Source organism: Echeneis naucrates, chromosome 7, assembly GCF_900963305.1.
Source record: "Echeneis naucrates chromosome 7, fEcheNa1.1, whole genome shotgun sequence".
In the NCBI taxonomy this organism is placed as follows: domain Eukaryota; kingdom Metazoa; phylum Chordata; class Actinopteri; order Carangiformes; family Echeneidae; genus Echeneis; species Echeneis naucrates.
The window spans coordinates 14,885,981-14,906,040 of NC_042517.1; the positions used below are offsets into that span (position 1 = coordinate 14,885,981).

Genomic DNA, 20,060 nt, shown 5'->3' on the forward strand with positions numbered 1-20,060 from the left:
ATCTTGTAAATTTACTGTTGTGACAAACACTTGTGTTATCCTCCCACTCTTATAAACTCAGTGTACAAACATATTCTCATGGGAAGCCTCACGTACAGGCACACCACTCCTCCACTTAGGCTAATGGATCCAAGCACACTGAAAAATGTGATTAAAATGAAGGAGAACACTTGAGCTCACATTTATGTGTGGCTTAATTTATGTATGCGTCTTTGTCTCTGCAAAATTCATCTGAATGGCCCTCAAGCTGTAACTAGCATTTGGGTACTGAAAGTATTTTAAGTTAGATAAACATAACGTGGCTAAACTCCAGACTCTTAAATCGCATTTGAAACTCGGAGGGCATTAAAACAAGTACAGTTAGGTAATGTGTGGGTTTGAGTGAGGTGAGGGGTAATGGAAGAGGGGGAGGGAGGGTGCATTCAAAATACACTTTGGACTCAATTAAAAAATATACCTGCATTGGAGTGTTTTTATTCCATGATTTAAGTCCCAGCAGAAATAACTAAATTGTGAAAATAAACATGCTGAACTCAGAATAAAACCCTTGCTGGTCTGGGACTCAACATTTGGTGTTTTTAGTACAATTATCAGCACAATTATCTGGATTCTGGATTCTCCCATATTCAAGGCCTTTAATAGGACCCTCTGTGTTCATGTGTGCTCAAGTGTGTGCTCACATGTTGTGCAAGTATTTGTGCATGCATACGTGTGTGTCCTGACAGAAGCTAATCACACCATTCATCACAGAGCAAAACCGATGTGACACTTTTCGTCTCCCCACACCTCGACTGTTATTCCTTTTAATGCTCACTGTAATGGGAAAACACACACACATAGACTTTTATCAGCCAAGACATTTAGGCCAGCGACTTATTCTGTTTTACCTGGCTGTTCGTAACATAAAAAGGTTAAATGCCACTCATAAATTAGAAAAAACAAACAAACAAACCAACAAAAAAACTAAACAAATGCATACATCAAACAAAAGTGAGCTAGATTTTGAAATCCTTCTTCATGCGACCTAAGTTTACCGCCACTGTCTACCAAACCTACAGATGACTTAGTGACTTGTATCTGTATTCCGTTACTCCATCACTGCATTGAACAGAAGGAAATGGTGAGGCACACAGTCATATATGGGCAAGGAATGTGGCACAATGTGTACAATGTGTCAGTATAACAACACTAGCCTACTGTTAGAGTGGTTCTCTTTAATCTACACTAACAGACGTGAAAAATGAACAACATTGAATAATGTACAAATAGTCTCATAGTTTCACTTATTTTTATTTTATTCTGCATTGTTCAGTAAGCTTTAGATTTTTGCCAATTTCAGTCAAAATGTCACTGGAAATACAATGTATATAATAATGAATGTAATATATATATAGTAATATTTAATATAAAAATACTTGGGCAGTCTCAGAAGGTGATGTATAAATTTGAAAATTGTGCAGTGAAAGGTTAAGGCCACTAACAACCCACCCCAGAAAAAGGAGATTTATCATGACAAACCAACAGAGATCTTTCCTCTCACCACTACCGCTGAGTCACATCATCAAGGGTGGTTAAACTCCCATTCACAAAGTTCTTTCTATTGAATCAACCTTTAAAAAAAAAGAAAAAAACAACAAATAAATTCATTCTTTGTTTATTCCAGTAAGTGTTGCTGGTGAACCCTCTCAGTTTATCCCTGGGAAAAAAAAGGTTCTCTCTGTCTGTTGGCCTGCACATGGAAGCTAAAACCTAAAAATGATTATATGCTCCTGTCTGTCAAAACATGACTAGCACATCTATCTTACCTGCGTTCCTTTGCACAGGTATACCCCTCTGAGCTGAAAATGATCAAGTGCCCAAGGGTCTTTCTGAGCCTGATTGAATAAAACCTCTGAACCAAAGTGTCTGCCATGGTTCACTGCTCAACCTAAATCACTTCCAGTCTCTAAATTAACACAGCAGATTACAGAGCTGTCTCTCTTTGACTTCTCTCTAAGTAGCACAGCAGAACTCTGCGGAGTGATGTCTTCCTAAAACAATAAAGAGGGGCATTATTATGATTAGCCAGGCTGTAAACTTTGTCTCCCACATCCTCAATCAGTGATTGTGTGTGCATGGTGTGTGCACATGTGTGTGTGTGTGTGTGCGCACGACTGCATTTGTGTGTGATTAATATTGCAAACAGGCTCTGAACCTGAATCACACTGGCATATTCAATCACATTTAATTTGAGTGTCCTTTTGGCATTCAATGTAGAACATGCTCGTAGCGCACATAAATCTAGCAGACAGGTTTCTTCTATCTAACACACACAGAGACATGCACACAAAGAGAAATGTTTGTACTGCATTTCCTGGCTGATCCTGAGTGGGTGACGCTTCTTTTTCCTCCCTTCTTGTCTCACTCCCTGCTTCACTTGAACTTGGCATGTCTTGGGCAAACAAAGGATTATCTTAATTTCCTGTCTAATTGAAAGGGCGACAATGAAATGGTTTTTCATGAAAAATTCGTGATCAGTCTTCATAAAAGTCGGATGCTTTACACTCAGAAGTCAAATAGTACTTCAATGAAAGGACAAATAAATGTTGCTCCTCATCAACATGAGGTTTTTGTTCCCATTTTATGGATAAAGTATATTTTGGCAGATAATGTAAACATGATGCTCTTATAAACAGCTAAGCATTTACATACATTTCACATTTTTCCCATTTAACCTTTTTGTTGTGAGAGAAAATTCAAGGCTCTTTAGAATAGCGCAGGCTGGACTGACATCTTATTTATACGTGGAATCCTCTGCTAGACTACAACATGTGATTCCAATTGAACCTTCATGGTCCCCGGGACATATTGAGACATTTGAATCTACAGAGGCGGGAGATGGATGGCTAAAGTACATGACCATGCGATGAGAGGTGAGATGGAAAAAGGAGGAAGGAGTGGGGGGTCAGTGGAGAGACGTTGGAAAGGAAAAAACAGAATGCAAAGAGTGGAAGAAGAGGAAGAGGCGAGGAGACGTTAGGCGTAAGGACATGATTTAGGACAAAGGAAAGAAAACCAAGGAGAGATGACTGATAAAGCCTTCGCTGAGATGTGACTGTTGTCAAACGACTGTGGCAGTTGGGAAACTGGCAGGCTAAACAGATTTCTCTGTGACACTGGGGTTAAGATGGAGTCAAGAGCGAACATAAACACACACACACTTGCGTACACTTATCGAAAGCAAATCTAGGACAAGATTTGACGGTGACTTTGAATGTTGTATGCTGTTGTAGAGTAGAGAAAGCCAGGCAAAGCAACAGGTCAAGAATTACAACTCAATCAGGAAAAGAGGCAATGGCAAGGCAGGAAAGCAGAACATGGAAAGTATGTGCTGACTGCTACCTGTGCTGCATGGGAGAAAAAAGAGGGAAGAAAAGGAGAGGTGGAGCTGCTGTCCAAAGACAGAAAGGAGCAGAAAAGACCAAAGAAGAAAGGAGGAAAAGGTAAAGATTTAGGACTCCCAGCCTTCCCTAAATCAGCTCAGCGCACTCAATGTTGTTATTCCTAGGCGTCACGGTTGAAGGATATGTGTTTATAATTTGTGTTATGACTTACTTGAAATTATGAGTGTGGAGACTCAGCGGGACAGAAACAGATGCGTCCGCGTGATGCCCGAGGGAACCATCAATACAGTCTGCCCTTAAGTGCAGTGTGTGCATGTGTGTGTGAGTGCATGTGCCTGCCTGAGCACACGTTTGTGCTCCCATGTCCTTATGTGTGATGTATTTTAGCAAGAACATGGGGAGCCCACTAATATCTGTTCCCAGAACATCCATTATGAGTTGCTCTGGTTTGTGATCATGCAGGTCCACCACTTCAGTGTCCAGCTCTGCAGAAAAACATTCCACGGCCATTTTATGGCTGTTCCGTGATTGTAAGTGTACGAAGGTGCAGCACGGAGTCGGTAGGCCCCTGGCTAGGCGGTACTAGAGGCCTGTGGTGAGAGCAAGCAGAGGACATGAGAACGGGGCATGGTTGAGTGACATCATTATTTACAGCCTTGGACAACTATGTTATTTACAACTTAGGAGGTAGAGAAAATGTCTATTTCCAACATAAAACACATGCTCTGGCTTCATTTGGTAATCTTACTGCAAAGCCAGTTGAGAAGGTAAATCTGTGTTTCAACTCTAAATGTGACTTAAACGCATTTTTATGAGGTCCAAGTTTTGGCTAGCTCAGGTAGGATTAACTCCATACTAACCCATAGCAGCTAACCTGCAGTCACATGCCAGCTCTACCTATTACCCACTTCCTTTTGTTTGCCTCCATGGATTAAAGCCTTTATCTATCCTAATCTGTAAAATACGATTTATCCATGCCCACCACAAACAAAATTTGTATGCCTGTCTTTTTGGGAAACTCATGTCAACTCCAATATTCCTCTTGAGCAGCTATATTAGACATTACATGCTAATCCTGAGCTTTAAGCAAGAATGTTAAACCCTTACATGTTAACCTTGAGTTGGGCTTCCCAAGAAAAATCCATGACAGCAGATGGTTTTACCAGGACTTGGCCAGGTTGTGTGTGTTTTCACTTCACTCATAAAATATACAACCCACTTACTCTGCTCACCCCCACTTCTACTTCATTGCTCTGCCTGGTGGGGTCGGCGGTGGCGGGGGGGGTTGTCTAATTGAAAGAGTATGTATCAGTTTTACAGCAACAAGGGAGAAAATACGAGGGGACAAAAATCAACAAATCTGCCAAAACTAGCCAAATGTTTAGAGTGGGAGCAGGGACGAGGAGAGATGCCTGACTGCTCCCAGAGATGAGTAGGACCAGACGACCACCGCCACATTCCAGTCAGAGAGAGCGAGAGACACCCAGACAGAGAGAGAGCAGAGTGAGAGAGAGAGACCAGGTGGCTGTTGTATGTGTGTGTGAATGCAAACACATGAGATGAAGAAAGGACTGTAACTTTTTTCCTCCAAACAAATTTCGAGAAAAGACACAAGATTGCCATTTAAAATCAATACAATATGTTTAAAAAGGATTGTTTGACATTTTGTAAAATGTTTATTTGCCTTCTGTCCAAGTAAGTGAGATAAGAAGACTGATGATAATCTCATGTGAATCTCTGGAAGCAGCGCGAACAGATAGGCTGCTTCTCCCTGACGTTCAAAAATATGTGCACCAACAGATGACAAAGGAAGCCGATATATCTTGTCAAAAAAAAAAAAAAAAAAAAAAAATATATATATATATATATATATATAATAATAATCAGAACTACGAAGAGAAAAGGTTTTAGGGGAGCTAGTGTCTGTTAGGGAGGAGCAGCGCCTGTACACACCACTGCCATGTTGTCCCAGTGAGGCTGCCAAGTATGGTATCAGCCGGCTTGTATGATAACAGCTGTGCTCACTGACCACATCTGGAAAGTACACAATATCTGGAGATAGACCGGGCAGATTAAGAAGCAGTTGCTTGTCAAAATATTCAACAGATCCAACTTAACTCCCCTTGAAATCACAAACTGACATTTTGATATTTTCTGTCATTTATGGATTAAACTATTAAAATTCATCTAAATCAGAGGTGTTGGCAGCTGGGTTTAACCGAGACATGAGATATAGGTTTCAGTCTTTGAATAAATGCAGATACTCCCTAAATTAATCAATAATTCAAGCACAAACTGCCAAACAACTAGTGGGGGGTTATATCCTCCTGTCATTTCCAATCATCCTGCATTCATCTTCCAACACACAAAAAGTTGGTGGATTTCTTATGATGATAAATCAACACGGTTTCACATGAGGTCACCCGCAGCTTTTCTCCATTGGGATGACCTTGGGTGTCTCCACGTGTGCCCAGGGTGGCTCGACTGCATGTGTGGTTTCCCGAGTAACCTCGAACTTTCACATTAATGCGAGAAAAACACAATCCAAATCAGATTAGTCCGAGCCTCTGCCAATCTTTAGAACTCTCTGGCATAAGGCCCACCTGCACAGATTCAACCAATAAGGTGAGCTCTGACCCTAAACCTCTAGGGAGCCCGACCAAAAACCATGCAGCGACTTTTTTTTCTGTCTCTCTCATCGCTTAGTCGACTGACAGTGTCTCCCCAAGGCACAACAAACAAGACAGGGGACACTGTACTGTACCACACACATGTAGGGTTCCCTTGCCTCACAGTGACACACACACACACATCCAGCAGCTGGGTTGTTTAAAGCTCCCTGTCATCTGGGAGAGAGAGGTGAGGGTCACAGAATAAGTAACACAGCCCCAGTCACACTACTGTAAGAACACACACATGCAGGGAGGGTCAAACATACACACATATGCAGCGTGTTAAGAAATAGCACTAAAGCCTCAGTATAAACACCGATGAGTTATGCCCCCCGCCCATACTTGTCTGTCTCTGAACCCACCAGAGCACTGTCCCACAACCCACCCACCCCTCGCATTTTTAAACATCAAAAGATACAACTTCAATATGAGGCAATGGGGGTGCTTTTGTTGAGGTCACACTGGATGAAAGGCAAGCCACCAAACATCCAAAATCCAACAATGCTTAATTCAAAGTGACATAAGAGTGAAAATAGGCAACAAATCCAAACAATCCAGACATTTCTGCTCTCTAAATGAATTCTGCCATTAGCTGGTTATCGAAAGTGTTGTTGTTTCATCTTCTTTCAACTGTTTATTTAGTACTTTACGCACTTTTCTCTCTAGCAACAATAATCAAAAAATAAGCATTTGCACATAGCAAGAGAAACATAATTATATTGCTCATTCTTGTTTCTTTTCCTCCTTGAATTGCAAGGAGCTACAATAAAGATTCTACTGTAAACTGTCACTTATGTAAACAGGAAATACCGGAGGACACCTGCTGTGTTGCATCATTTAAAATGTAGATTGTTTGTGTTGGCTAAAATAATCCTATGTCAAGGTTATCAAGTGCTCGCGGGTTAGGTGATCACGGTATGTGGTCTTTTTCCCTCTCCCTCCTCATTCCATCACAACCTCAATCCCCTTTTTCTCTCGCAAATCAAAGAGACTAGCTCCTTTGTCGGAGGAGAGAATGGCATCACGTCGGCCTCAGACCTCTCTATCATTCTACTTCTTGCTCCCTCTATTATTCTCTATACGGCTGCACTGTGCCCTATACTCACTCCGGAGTGGGCCTAAATATTAAGTTCAAGGAGGTTTTGCAAACACGTTGAAACAGCCATCCTTGGCCTAAGTATTACCCTGAACCCTTCAATTACCCGCCTTGCTTTCCTCTCTCCCCATTCCTCCTGCCTTTCCTGTCCTCTGTATGGGTTCTCTCACTCCAGTCATCTAAACTGCAGCCTGGAAATACAGCGCACACTCATGACGTGGGGCCAAAAAGCCTTAAAATATCAGGGGCAGAGAGTACAACATAGTGGCAGACTATTACACATGCGCACGCACGCGCGCACACACACACACAATCAAGCACCCAAAATACACACATATACACAAACTGATGAAAGATGGGCCCAGAAAACAGTGGGAGCGAGTACCCCTGGTGTATTTTCTGTGTTCCAAATGTAGGGCCTGGCGGTGGACCACAGCTGAACCACAGCCGACATGCGGTGGAATGGGAGGCCACCACACTCACTTCCCTTAAAGGAGCCATAGAAACACATACACATATGGGCCATTACAGAATAACACACACTCAGACGCTCAGACACACATAGCCACACATGTTCGGCAATTTCCTGGATAGTACTGTCATGACGATGGGAGTCCATGTTTAAAAAGTGGTTTGAGGTGAAGGGACATATCTGTATGGCTGTTTCCCACAATGCTTTGCCAGACAATTACACAACCCAATTAATGTGGTTACTACAGAGCAGTGAAGACTTGCCTGTCAAGTGTGCACGTAGGCGTGCGTGAGAGAGAAGATGTGTGTATGCTCCTTTGGCCTGTATTACTCCCAGAATTATAGCTTTCCTTGGAGCTTGGACTAGACGATTTCCCGTCAGTTTGTAAAGGACACGCAAGGTCACACCAACATTCACCCCACACTCCATCAGCCAATCACAGTTATTTCCAATCACAGCCACATGAGCTCAACTATTATAAAAGCTGGAAAACTGCATCGAATATGTTGTGTGTCTTTCCAGCACAGAGCTCTGTTTCTTTCATAGAATGAAACCTGAGCCATAACTAAATAATAAGAAGCTTTTTTTTTTTAAGTTAAACATCATTTTGAAATTTCATTATGTAGTATAAAGATTTTCTCACCATAAAACCAGCGTTTTGATCAGAGGTGCCTGTCTGAATTTGTTCAAATCAATTGCAATTAAACTATCATATTAAGATGGACGAATGTTTCATTAGCAACAGTAGCATGCTTTTTACACCTTTAAATGGCAGCGAGACAAGAAAAAACTAGAGAGAGAGGGGAATGACCTACAGCATAGTTTCCTGGGTGCTACGGTCACATGGTATGTTCAAGTGCCATGTATCAGTGCTGCCCAATATGTTTGTTTGTTTGTTTGCAACAACAATAACAATAACAATAATAATAATAATAACAATAATAATGCAGTATTTCAAATAATTGATCATAGATATCACACAAAAATCTACAAATTAACATGCAGAAACAGCTCTAAAATACATTTTGTGGAGTCAGAAAGTGCAGTGTTTCCCCCTGATGTGTAGCAGGGAAAAGGATTTGCAACTCAGGAGGTCTGATTGGCCTCTGGTGCTGTGCTACACATATTGCACTAAACACCTGCACATACAAAGCTTCATGCAAGTATATAGCATGTAAATTCAGTACACACACACACACACACACACACACACACACACGTTAATAATTAGCAACCGTGTAATTCCGACCTTGGTTAATAGTTTTCTTTTAATGACAGAGAATGAAATGTGAGTAAAACAAAAAAAAAAAAAGATTAAACCACATGCTCTCTTTACAGTCTGCTACACAAACACACTCTGACCACATACTAACTTATATAGACTTCATTAGCCCTACTTTACAGCGCTTTAAAGCATACAGGAGGGAAAAAGGCAAGAAATCATGAAAGAGAATGGGACAGAGATGTAGATGCAGAGACTGACAGACAGTCAGACAGACACACACACACAACCACACTGGGACAGATTGGGCTGGGTGAGGGTGCTGATTAGAGGAGCTTTTGCCAGGTCTGGACAGGTCTGCTGTATATTTAGACAGATCAGTGAGGATTATGGGATCAAAGACTGACATGATTACTACCTAGCCTTCTGATAAAAAAAAATTTAAAAAGCCCTCACTATTATTTCTCTGTCACTACACACAGAAATACACACATCGGGAACTACCCACACATAACTAAGCATATTCTCACACACACACAGTCCAATAAACCCACAATTGTGGGTTCCAGCGTTAAAACAGGCGTGCATTGGTCACGCAGGTAGACACAAGAAGATGTACACACACACACACACACACACACACACACACAGACATATACAGCCACACCGCTCTATAATCAGGATAGTTTGTACGTTTAAGCTGTTGCAGACAGATCATGCATCTGGTACATTGAGCCTGTTGTGTCATTTCAGGTGCTTGTTCAGTCTTTGGGGTGAATTCCAAATGGAGACATGCCCTCATTTGTAAAGTATAGTTGTGTATGAGCCTCCTGTGAGAAGACACATTCAGACAATTTGCATCTTGTCGTAAATGCATTTCTTATTCGTAGAAAGCAGTGTGTGTGTGTGTGTTTGTGAATTTTACAAGAGTGAGAGTATGAAAATTAAAACTCCAATTTTGGACACAAAAGCGCACACATGTGCATACAAGCATGACACAGCAAAATTACGTACCTTGTAATCACTGCAGGAAAAAAAAAAACTGAATTTTTTCTTTGACCCTTTGCTTCCTGCCTCTGGTTTTCTTATTGGAATCAGTACAGTTTCCTTTAGGCCTTGTTATGAACGGTCTGCTTTTCCTCACAAACATGCTCAACAATAAAAACTAATCCATAGACACAGACACACATAAACACACTGTACTGAACTGTTATGAGTGCTCAGCCAGCCCTCACACACCTGTGCATGGATTCCAGCATATGTCTGGTTTTTAATAAACAGAGCAGTGTTAGTGTACAGTCACATGTTGCTGACAGACTCACTGATTTCCAGATAGATAACACTCTCACATACACAGCCAAGCCAGCTCCCTTGGTAGATTACATCACATTAATTTTAACAATGGTTTCCACTCTTTTGCTTGATATGGTTACATGCAGGATTGATTCTTACATGATCAATCTGTGGTGGCTAGAATGTGATGCTAAACAATTCTGTTTGTTGTTATTATGCACTAAAATAAGCCAGATTTCTTAAAATGGACACTAACCTAAAAACAAAGTCAAAATGAGTCTGCCTTTAGATGCAGCAGAGGGACATGCCTTAATGTATCAGTACATGCTGTCAACAGTTCAGCACAGTGTCTCTCTCTCTCTCTCTCTCTCTCTCGCACGCACGCACGCACGCACACACGATTGGAAGACTTGAGGGGAGCTGCACCTTTGCTGACTTAATATCAATCCTTCTTTTGTCAACGGTTTTCAACTATGATGATATTTTGCATTATAATTAGGTCCCAGACTCAACCTCTGATCAATTTCCCCATACAGACAGATAAATAATAATCAGTAACAATAACTGAAACACTGAATGAAACAATAATAAATCAAATGTCTATTCTCTTGTATGATGTCATTTTGAAAAAGGATTCAATGTGGAGTTCTTTACAAGTAAGCATATGCTGCACTATGAACAGGTGCTGTAGGTGGTTCTCCGCAGCTTCCACTTTTAACTGATAGATCATATTCCAACTAACTGCAACTGACTTATTTAGCAAGATACAGGATATCTTCATATTTCCTCTAAGTGTAAACTAACTAATGAATCAGATGGAGCTGGGCCTCCTCTGTGTTGTAAAGTTTGTGAGCATGATGTCTGGTTCAGATTTGTCAGTGTCCTGCTACTGATAGATGTGACAGACAGAAGGCAGGTGTGTTTTTGAGAAAGGTTTCTGCAGTACTGCACAAAGTGTGTTACAGAGACAATTGGAGGGGTGGGGGAGTGTTTAGAAAAGAACAGCCTGCATCACTTAAAACTCCAGAAAACCTCTGGTTACATCTGACATCTATACTGTGATGGCATGCTGTGCATTCATAAACATCTCTCATATTTGAGCAGGGGATGGGCTGGAGACCACCTCAGAGCTCCAGGAGATCCAAAATAGATCAGACACACAGACACACGTACAAACATTTTGACATGAAAATCTGTCTATGTCACAGAACATCAACTTTAAAAGGAGGTGAGGAGCATGTGAGGACTTTGAGTCAGCAAGCAAGAAAGAAATGTTTATTGGCCTTTTATCTGCAGTCATGCAGTCAGAGAAAACCAGGAAGCTGCTTAGAGGTTTGGGGAAACACTGGCACGAAACACGCTGTGACTGACATCTCAAGATGTCTGTAGTGCAGCGTGCGTGCAGATACTTGCGCTGTAATTCTCTGTGAATGTCCGTGAATGGTTTTAGTGTTTATCCTGCATGTGAATTGTTTGTGCCAAAAGTGTCTTTGTGCATGTGCATGTGTTTATTGTGCACAAAGCTCCCGAAGTGACATGTCAGGACACTGATGTCAGGAAACTGAGACGTTCTGCGTCTGATAAACAAACTATGCCAGGAGGAAGATCTAAACAATGTGCTGCAATTGCTTTATTACTCAGTGTTTGTCCTAAGTGTCATGTTACTGAAGTCTTCAACACCATAAAAGCCTTCTCTATGGTTCAGCACTGTGTTTGTGTGTGTGTGTGTGTGTTTGCTCTGGCAGAGGCTCCCCTGTGACTGGTTATATTGGACATGCTCAAACAAAGCTAAACACACAACAGGAGCCGCAAGCAATTAGGGCCTGCCATAGTACATAACTCCTCTCTGAACACCCTCTGTTTCCCCTCACCATCCACCAGTCTCTGCTACCATGAGCCTCCATCCACACTGAACACACACACACACACACACACACACATACAAACGCACTCACATATTGGCCTCTGTATTTGAGTGTTTACTCTGTGCCGACATCCTGTGTGGCAAAGGCAGCAACGACATTGTTTGTGTGTATGTCATCTTCAGCATTAAATATTAACCTCAGCGGGCAAAACTGGCATGACACTGCATGTAACGCTAGCAGACGGCCCAATCTCCTGGATTAATACATGTAGGATGTTTCGCAGAGGGCTGGGTGGGCCTCAAGTCTCCATTTCATCCTGTTATTGGGACAAATTTGTCTCTATCCACATTGTGATGATGCACCTACTTGCATTCCTGAGAGTACTGCCGTTTGATGGCGTTTAAAACATACAATTTGTATTGCTTACTTCTCATTTTGGCTCTTCGCATGCTTCTGCGGAGTAGATGATTAAGACATCCTGTTGCTGCAGAACAAGGCCAGTCACAGTGACTGATGGATATCCAGTTTGAATCAGATTGTCTGGAGCCCGAGCAGAGGGTGATATCTCACTGCTTGTGGCTTGGAGTGCAGACACAGTGAAGACCTGTTTCAAATCAATGTAAGAAAAACGGGTAAACTCAATCTGGCTCAGCCTCCTTCTCTCTCTGCCCCCACAACTCTCCTCTTCTCTTTTTGTCTCTCTGGCTCTCTTTCTTACTGTATTTGGGTGTCTCTTCGGCCTGTCAGTGAACACCTCATAATGCAGGCTCTTTCTGCAAAAAAAAAAAAAAAAAAAAAAAGGAAAAAGAAAAGAAAAAAAAAAAAGGAAAACAAAGGACAGAATATAGAGATGGAGCAGTGCTGCAATGGTAGAGAGGGTGTTGGGATAGGGTGTGTGTAATTGTGTGGCTGGGGTACGCCTGTACCAGTTGTGTAGTAATAAAGCTAATGATTGCCATCTGGCCTGCGAACAGATTCCTAAATTCTTGTTTTTTTTCATGTTGCTGAGTTACCATGCCATTTATTGCAGCCCGGCCTGTGTGCCACTTCTTTAACCCAAACCATTACTTTAAGTTAAGACGGCGTTAGACTGAATGAAATGCAGAATATGCTCACATGTTATTGATAAAGCCACAACCAGGCGCATGTCTGTGTGTGAGTATGCTTTTCAGTTGGACATGTGCATGTGTGTACAGCAAGAGCTCTGAACAATGATGCAATAATACTAGTTGCACCACAAAATCCCACAAAAATATATTTATGTGTGTGTGTGTGTGTGTGTGTGTGTGTGTGTGTGTGTGTATAGACATACGAACTGTATGTGCACTTGCGAAAAAATGCTCATCAATTTGTGAAATGTGAAGGGGCTGCATGTCTCACTATGTTTGTCCTATGTGTGTAAACCTTTTGTAGTGGCTAGCGTGGCTCTCCTGTTACACACACATGTTCTTTATGGGCTGGCTAATGGAGCTGGGCTCTTCCTGCCTCTGTGATGTGGTTTACTGTTGTTTGATGTGCCCAGGAATCCTGCATAGGAGAGCACCCCGAGCTGATCTTATCACATAAAAGCCCTTGCAATGGAAGAAGACACTCAACTCTCTTTTTTAACTTAATAGAGATCTGTGTCCCTGTGAGACTGTGTGCGTGTGTGCGCGTGAGTAGGCGCGCGAACAGATGTACACCATTTCTCTAATTCAATCGAGTGTGTAACCCAAGGCCAAACACACACATTTGATTTCAGTAAATGCTGAACCCAGAGACCCGTGGCTAGACCAGAGACATGTCAGATATGTCAGCGCACATTACTCTGAGTCCATATGTGTGTGTTTGTGTCTATGACAGAGGGAGAGTAAGAAACAGATGATTTTTTTTTTTTTTGGGGGGGGGGGGGCAATTTAAGTTTGAAATGATGTCATGCATGAGGACTGTATGTTTAGGACACACACATTTAGATGCACCTGCTTACATGTGAGCAATAAGTTGAAGCAATTTAAAACTGAGAACATTTTTATATACGTATATAAAAAGACTGGAAAACAAAATTAATGTGGACCTGAATTAAAATAAACAACAACAACAAACTAACAAAAAACACATATGGATTTCATCATTCTTATGTTCTCAGTTATATTTCCCTTGTAGCCTTCTGTTTAGACCATCAGTTAATAACTCTGAACTCCTTTACCTAAGGAAGGTATGAGGACAAATTCATTAAAAATAAATGTACATGTCAGTTTTGTTGTTTCACATACATACTTTATCAGATCTGTGTTGTTCAAGCACGTTCCATTATTTGTATACCAGAGAAAATGTTGCTGATTAGTCAATAAATGACGTCATGTTTTTCCAGCAGTCCTGGACGCTCACATAAAATCTCCATTACATTTGATGATGAAGAAGACACTTGATAACTATTGTTCAGGTTTTTCTTACATTTCAGGTACATTTTGTTTCTTCCTGCATTGTGTTTCAGACATTTTTCCACTACAGTAATGTGAAAATTGTATATTTTTATTGTAAAATGGATGCCAGATACTATGACCTCAACATAAACGAAGATGGAAATGAGAGGATGCTCTCTCTCTAAACGCTAAACACATCATAGTAGCAGAAGTGTATACATATTGAAAAACGGAGGTATCAGTTACACTCAGGTCAGGGTGGGCACATACTGTCTTGCTCAAGTTTTGAATATTGCGTGTCAGAATGACAAAATAACACAACAAGATACTTCACAGTCTGATCCTGACTTGAATTACTTCAGACATAAACGTGCTTATCTGTCATATCAAGGTATTCACGAATGCCCACATTTTCAATCAAGGCACACACACTGTCTATATTTTGTGTTTTATCTATGGCCTGAAAATCGTGCCATTGTCTTTGCTCACATGCCCTCAAGTCATTCTTGTCTCTGCAAGATTCCTGTTTTGTTTGCTTAGTGGTGACCAGTCCTGTCTCTGTGCAGTCTGTCCGCCCACATGAAGGTCTCTTCTGTCCTATTGACGTGAGCTTTAAAGATGAAGGACTATACAGATTAAACTGTGGTTGCCATCTTGAATAGATGTGACGCTTGCTCCAAATAAACTTTGGGTTTGACTTTTCACTGTGTGTGTGTGCGTTTGTGTGTGTATATGACTGCCTGATTGTGTGTGTTTTTCCTCTTTCCTTCTCTTTTCAGCGGGGTTTGCTTTGCTTTTTCAACTCTGATATCGTAAAAATGAGACAAAAACTTTATGGCAGAGTTGTGAAAGTTAACAATGTCTGTGTTGCTCGTGAATGGTAATGTCTGTCCACAAATAAATAAGACAAATGTAGCTTTTCTTGTTATGAGATTTAAAATCTTAGTGGTGAGCTTAACTGCAGTAATTCCTTAGTTTTCTACTGATTTTATTTTAATTTTCTTCTTCTTCTGTTTCCAGACCCTCTCCTTTAATTTCCTCTACTCCTACTTTACTCATTCTTACTCTCCTTTACTTTCCAGGCATAAAGTCTAGCTACCCACCGACCCCGAGAACACTCATGTTTCCAATATGTCTCCATTAACGGAGACCAAATGAAAAAGAGCAAGGCCAAAACAAGAGAAGGAAAAATCATCACATAGCCACTGGCACAATCTGCTTATCTTTCACTGCTAATATCTGTCATGCTCTTCACATCATTGCTCCTTTGTGCACGCACACAAACACACAAATTCATGTATGCACATGTTGTCCTTTGCACATAAACATTTTCGGTGCACATGAGCAAGGATACGCATGCTCATCCAAACTTGCTTGGGCTGTTTCCTGCCACTGCCGAGAAGTACATAATGATAATTACAGTTTGGGACTACATCCCTGCATTAACCAGATCAGACACACGCACACACAATCCAGAAGTGCCAGGGGCTGCTGTGGTGTATGCTGACTGGTGTGCACCATTGGAGCAACCCAGTGCTACTATTGTTCTATTCATTAAAACCTCCTGGGAAACATCTCCAAGAAGTCTGAGTGATGTGCGGGACCAATAAAACTCCAGTCAAGCCAAAAGAGACTAAACCCTAACCGAAAGTCTTTCTGTGACGATATGTTATCCTGACCGGTAAACACTCGGTGAGAATGTGCAGATGTAAAACTGCAGGGACGCGGGGAAACTTCTCACCAGGATTAAAGGGAGAGAGAGATGCAGGCACGGACAGATGAAGGCAGAGATATATTTACGCCCAGATAAAGACAGACAGATGTAGCCAGAAAAACCGCAGAAGAGAAAAACTAGAGCCAGGGCTCAGGTGTGTGCCAATCACAGAGGCTCCGAGGTGTTTACAGTACGTGAACGTGTGCCAGTACCACTCTCTTGGTGTGGGTGCACCAGCATTACATGTGCCCATAATGGTAAACCATGAAGGCATTTCATGAAACTGCTGTTTTAGTGGTTGTTTTACAACACAGCTCATCCGACAATATATCACATGCAGCTGCGTTTATAATAACCTCCATGACTCCATCTTTCTCTAAAATCTTCATACTTTCAACTTTCAAGTTAATTCAAATTCAGATTTGCTTTAGTGGCACGCTCATGTCAATGTACGCTTCGCTTGACTGACCCCCTTCCCCTGCCCTCATTCCTGTTGTGACCTGGAGGGCAGGACAGCCGTTAAGGAGGCCGTCACTGGTCACCTCTGGGTGCTGTGACCTAGGCTGTCTCTTTATGGCTGCAGGGCCCACCTAATCAATTGCCCACTCATGCACCCCCCTCCCCCCCCACACACACACACCCACACACACCCACACACCCACTCCCACACATTCAAACACACACACTTCCAATCAATTAGTCTCAAGATTTATACAAGCGGGTAAACTTGGGGGTGTTAGTCCCCCTAAGGCCAATCAGATTGGGTTCTCCAAAGACTTCTACACCAGCCAAAGGATGCTTATTAGCTTTGTCTGCGTGTGTGTGTGTGTGTGTGTGTGTCCGCACACGTGCGTGAGTGTCCAAGTATGTGAACGTGTGTTTTTGCGACTGACACTAATTAGCAGGGCTAGTGCACCTACTTCCTCAGGACCATTTCCTGTGATAGTAATTATTAGGTATGTGTGATAAATTCCAGGCCCTCTTACACCCATCCAGAGATAGAACAAGACAAAAGGAGAAAAACAGACAAAAGAGAGAGGGAAGTAGACAATTTAATACACAGAGGAAGTGGAGGAGGTCACTTGAAGTAAAAATAAGAGGAGACAATGAAAGAACGATTTCACTCTAGTAGGATAAACTATATCTTACTATGAAGGTGAAAACAGTTTCCACGTGCAATATATTTTGATTGGCTCCTTCATTTGAACTCTGTCTTTGTCTCTTGATGTCAATCATTGCATTCTTTTTATCTCTGTGTGCCACATTTGCTTTATCTACATAACGTCAGTCTTCAGATTAGAACAAGAAGTTATTTTTGTCTCTAGAAACACTCTTCCATTGCTGTTACTTTGACTGAACACATTCAAACTTGCACTATCCTCCCTTATTCGAGGTATGAGCATTGACATGTCTTTCAGTCTAGTGTCAACTTCATAAGACAGTTGGAGTTAATACCAATCAGTCATACAGTCTGACTGATACTGAGTGTTCAACAGCTGTCAGGGCTTACATATTTTAGAGGATGAAAACCTTCAAATTCAAGTTAACTGGGTGAGCCATTGTTTACAAAAATTACTATGTGGATATAAATGCCAATATAATACTAATAACTGATGAGAAAAAACATAACTGATACTAAAAGAGGTCCATCCTGAAAAAAATGCGTTAAGAACAAAGTGGTTCCAGAGGCACCAAGAGAAAAAACATGTTAAATTAAAGGCACCTCACATCCAGTTGCATTTGATGAAGAATTCAAAAACAGACTGTACTAAACAAACTTTACACATGCACCTTTGGATTGTTCTCCTCCCCCTTGAAGCTTACTGCATAGGACTCTGATAGAGGTCTGTTATTACTGTACTGTATGAGGACTTAGAAGCAGGGATTTCTTTTTAATGAAGCCTTCCATTGACAAAACCTCAAAGGAGGAGGAGAAGGAGTAGGGTGGAGCATGCCCAGACCCTGTCATAATAACACACACCTACAGGACCAACAGCTGGCACACATGTCGAAGGTAAACACGTGTGTCAGAGGGCACAGGAGCACAGACAGACATGATGAATGGCCCAAAGTTCCCACGAGGCAACACGCACACAAATCTGCTTGGCAAGGGAGAGGAAGGTGATGTGTGGTCAGCCCCTCCTCATCACTGCTACACAGAGAATCCCATTCACACACTGGCTGCAGCCCTCTATGTCTCATCATTACCTATCACAACAATGGCACTGTTACACCATATGTGTGTGTGTGTGTGTGTGTGTGTGTCAATGTGCATATGTGTGTGTATCCGCTCCAAGTTCTTGCATATGTTCCTGAGTTGCTTGCAGTTGTACATGATATCTCCCCAATGTGTGGATTCAGTGTTGTTTGGTTGAATATATGAATTTCTAATCATGTTTTCTAGAGTAAAAGTGTTTCAATACGTGCATGAGTGCACAGGCTATACAAGTGTGTATACCTGTGTGCGACTTTGTGAGGAGCTGTGTGTGTGAGTGTGTGTCCAGGCTATTCGGAAAGAACCATAAGCAGGGATGTGATCTTGCCAGTTTTTATGGTCTCCTGGTGTTTTAGTAAGTGTAACCATGGCAATGGTACTGTGCAGACAGGATGTCTACATTGGGGATTTGAAAGTCATAATGTCGCTGCTGCTCTAATCTTTATTATGCCACGGGCTAGTATAACTGGCCAACAAACGGATGCATGAACACAATTGATGGACAGTAGTGATGGGTGAGTGGGTTGGGGGTGGGTGGGGGTGGGTGGGGGTGGGGGAGCAGTTTGAGCTTATTGCATTTCCTTCCACTGTGGAAAGCTTTTGTCTTTGCATGAGGTTTTTGAGTAAATGAGATGATAATAAGAAATCAACTTTAAATGTACTTGACATTTGGCTATTCACTGAGGAATGAGTTTTATATATTTATCCAACATGTTATATAGGGCATTTTGGTTAAGGAAATAAAAAAATAAGATGGCAAAAGAAGATAAATCATAATAAGCCATTTCCAGTAACATTTCTGTTTAGTCTTTAGTGTCTTATTTATGCTTTCACATCCATATTAACTGAAAATACAAAAGCTACCTGTGAAAAAATGACATTTTATGTGATTAGTATGACAAAAAATTAAGTAAAAATTGTATAAATATGCATATTTAAATACGCATTTGAACATGCATACTATGAATGCATTCGGCTTCACCAACACAGACCTTTAATTTCTTGAAATTATTACATGAAAATCAAAACATGAACGATACACCTTCTGATGGCATGACAGCAATGCACACGCCTGTCAGTGCAACATTAATACATTATGATACACATACTCAGTTCTCACTGATTGGAGCACATGCATCATCAGACTCAGCCTTCACTTTAATCTCAACAACTCTTTTTTTTCCACACAAACTTTAAGACGGTATCATGCACAGTCGTGTCCACAGACATGTGTGCATGCATGCATATGTATATAGTTGGTGATGGTGTGTTATACTTAACTTTTCAACTCTGATCCAGTCATTTTTCTTTCTCTGAACTTTTCTAATAACCAGTAAGTTATTATTCCCTCACAGTCCCCACAGCTCCTCTCCATCTTTGCCCAACTCTTACTTCCACCACTCCCTCCACCCTCCTCAATCCATCATCCCCACCATTAATCACACTCTATCATTTACTGTTTCTACATTTCTTTCTTTCTTCTGCTTCAGCTTCTCACTTTTGATTCTTTTTTTCTATCTTGGAGTCTAAAGAATTTATTAATGTGTGCACGATTTCCTCTCCAGCTCATAAACTGTCATTTCTCTCCATCTCTGGCTCCAAAAATCTCAATTTTCTACACTCTCCATTTTTTTTATATGCTGGCTTAGAAGCTGCCACTACCTTTGCTCTATCATAATTTTCTATCACTAAAATGTAAACAGAGATATTATCAGCTACATTCCCA

The 20,060-nt window shown here is 41.3% G+C and overlaps 1 protein-coding gene across 1 annotated transcript in view; it reads right to left on the reverse strand.

Annotated features, from left to right (window-relative positions):
• The window catches only part of LOC115045669 (ERC protein 2-like), a 135,482-nt gene that overhangs the window by 42,656 nt on the left and 72,766 nt on the right, over positions 1-20,060 (reverse strand). The gene's annotated exons all lie outside the window — the stretch shown is intronic.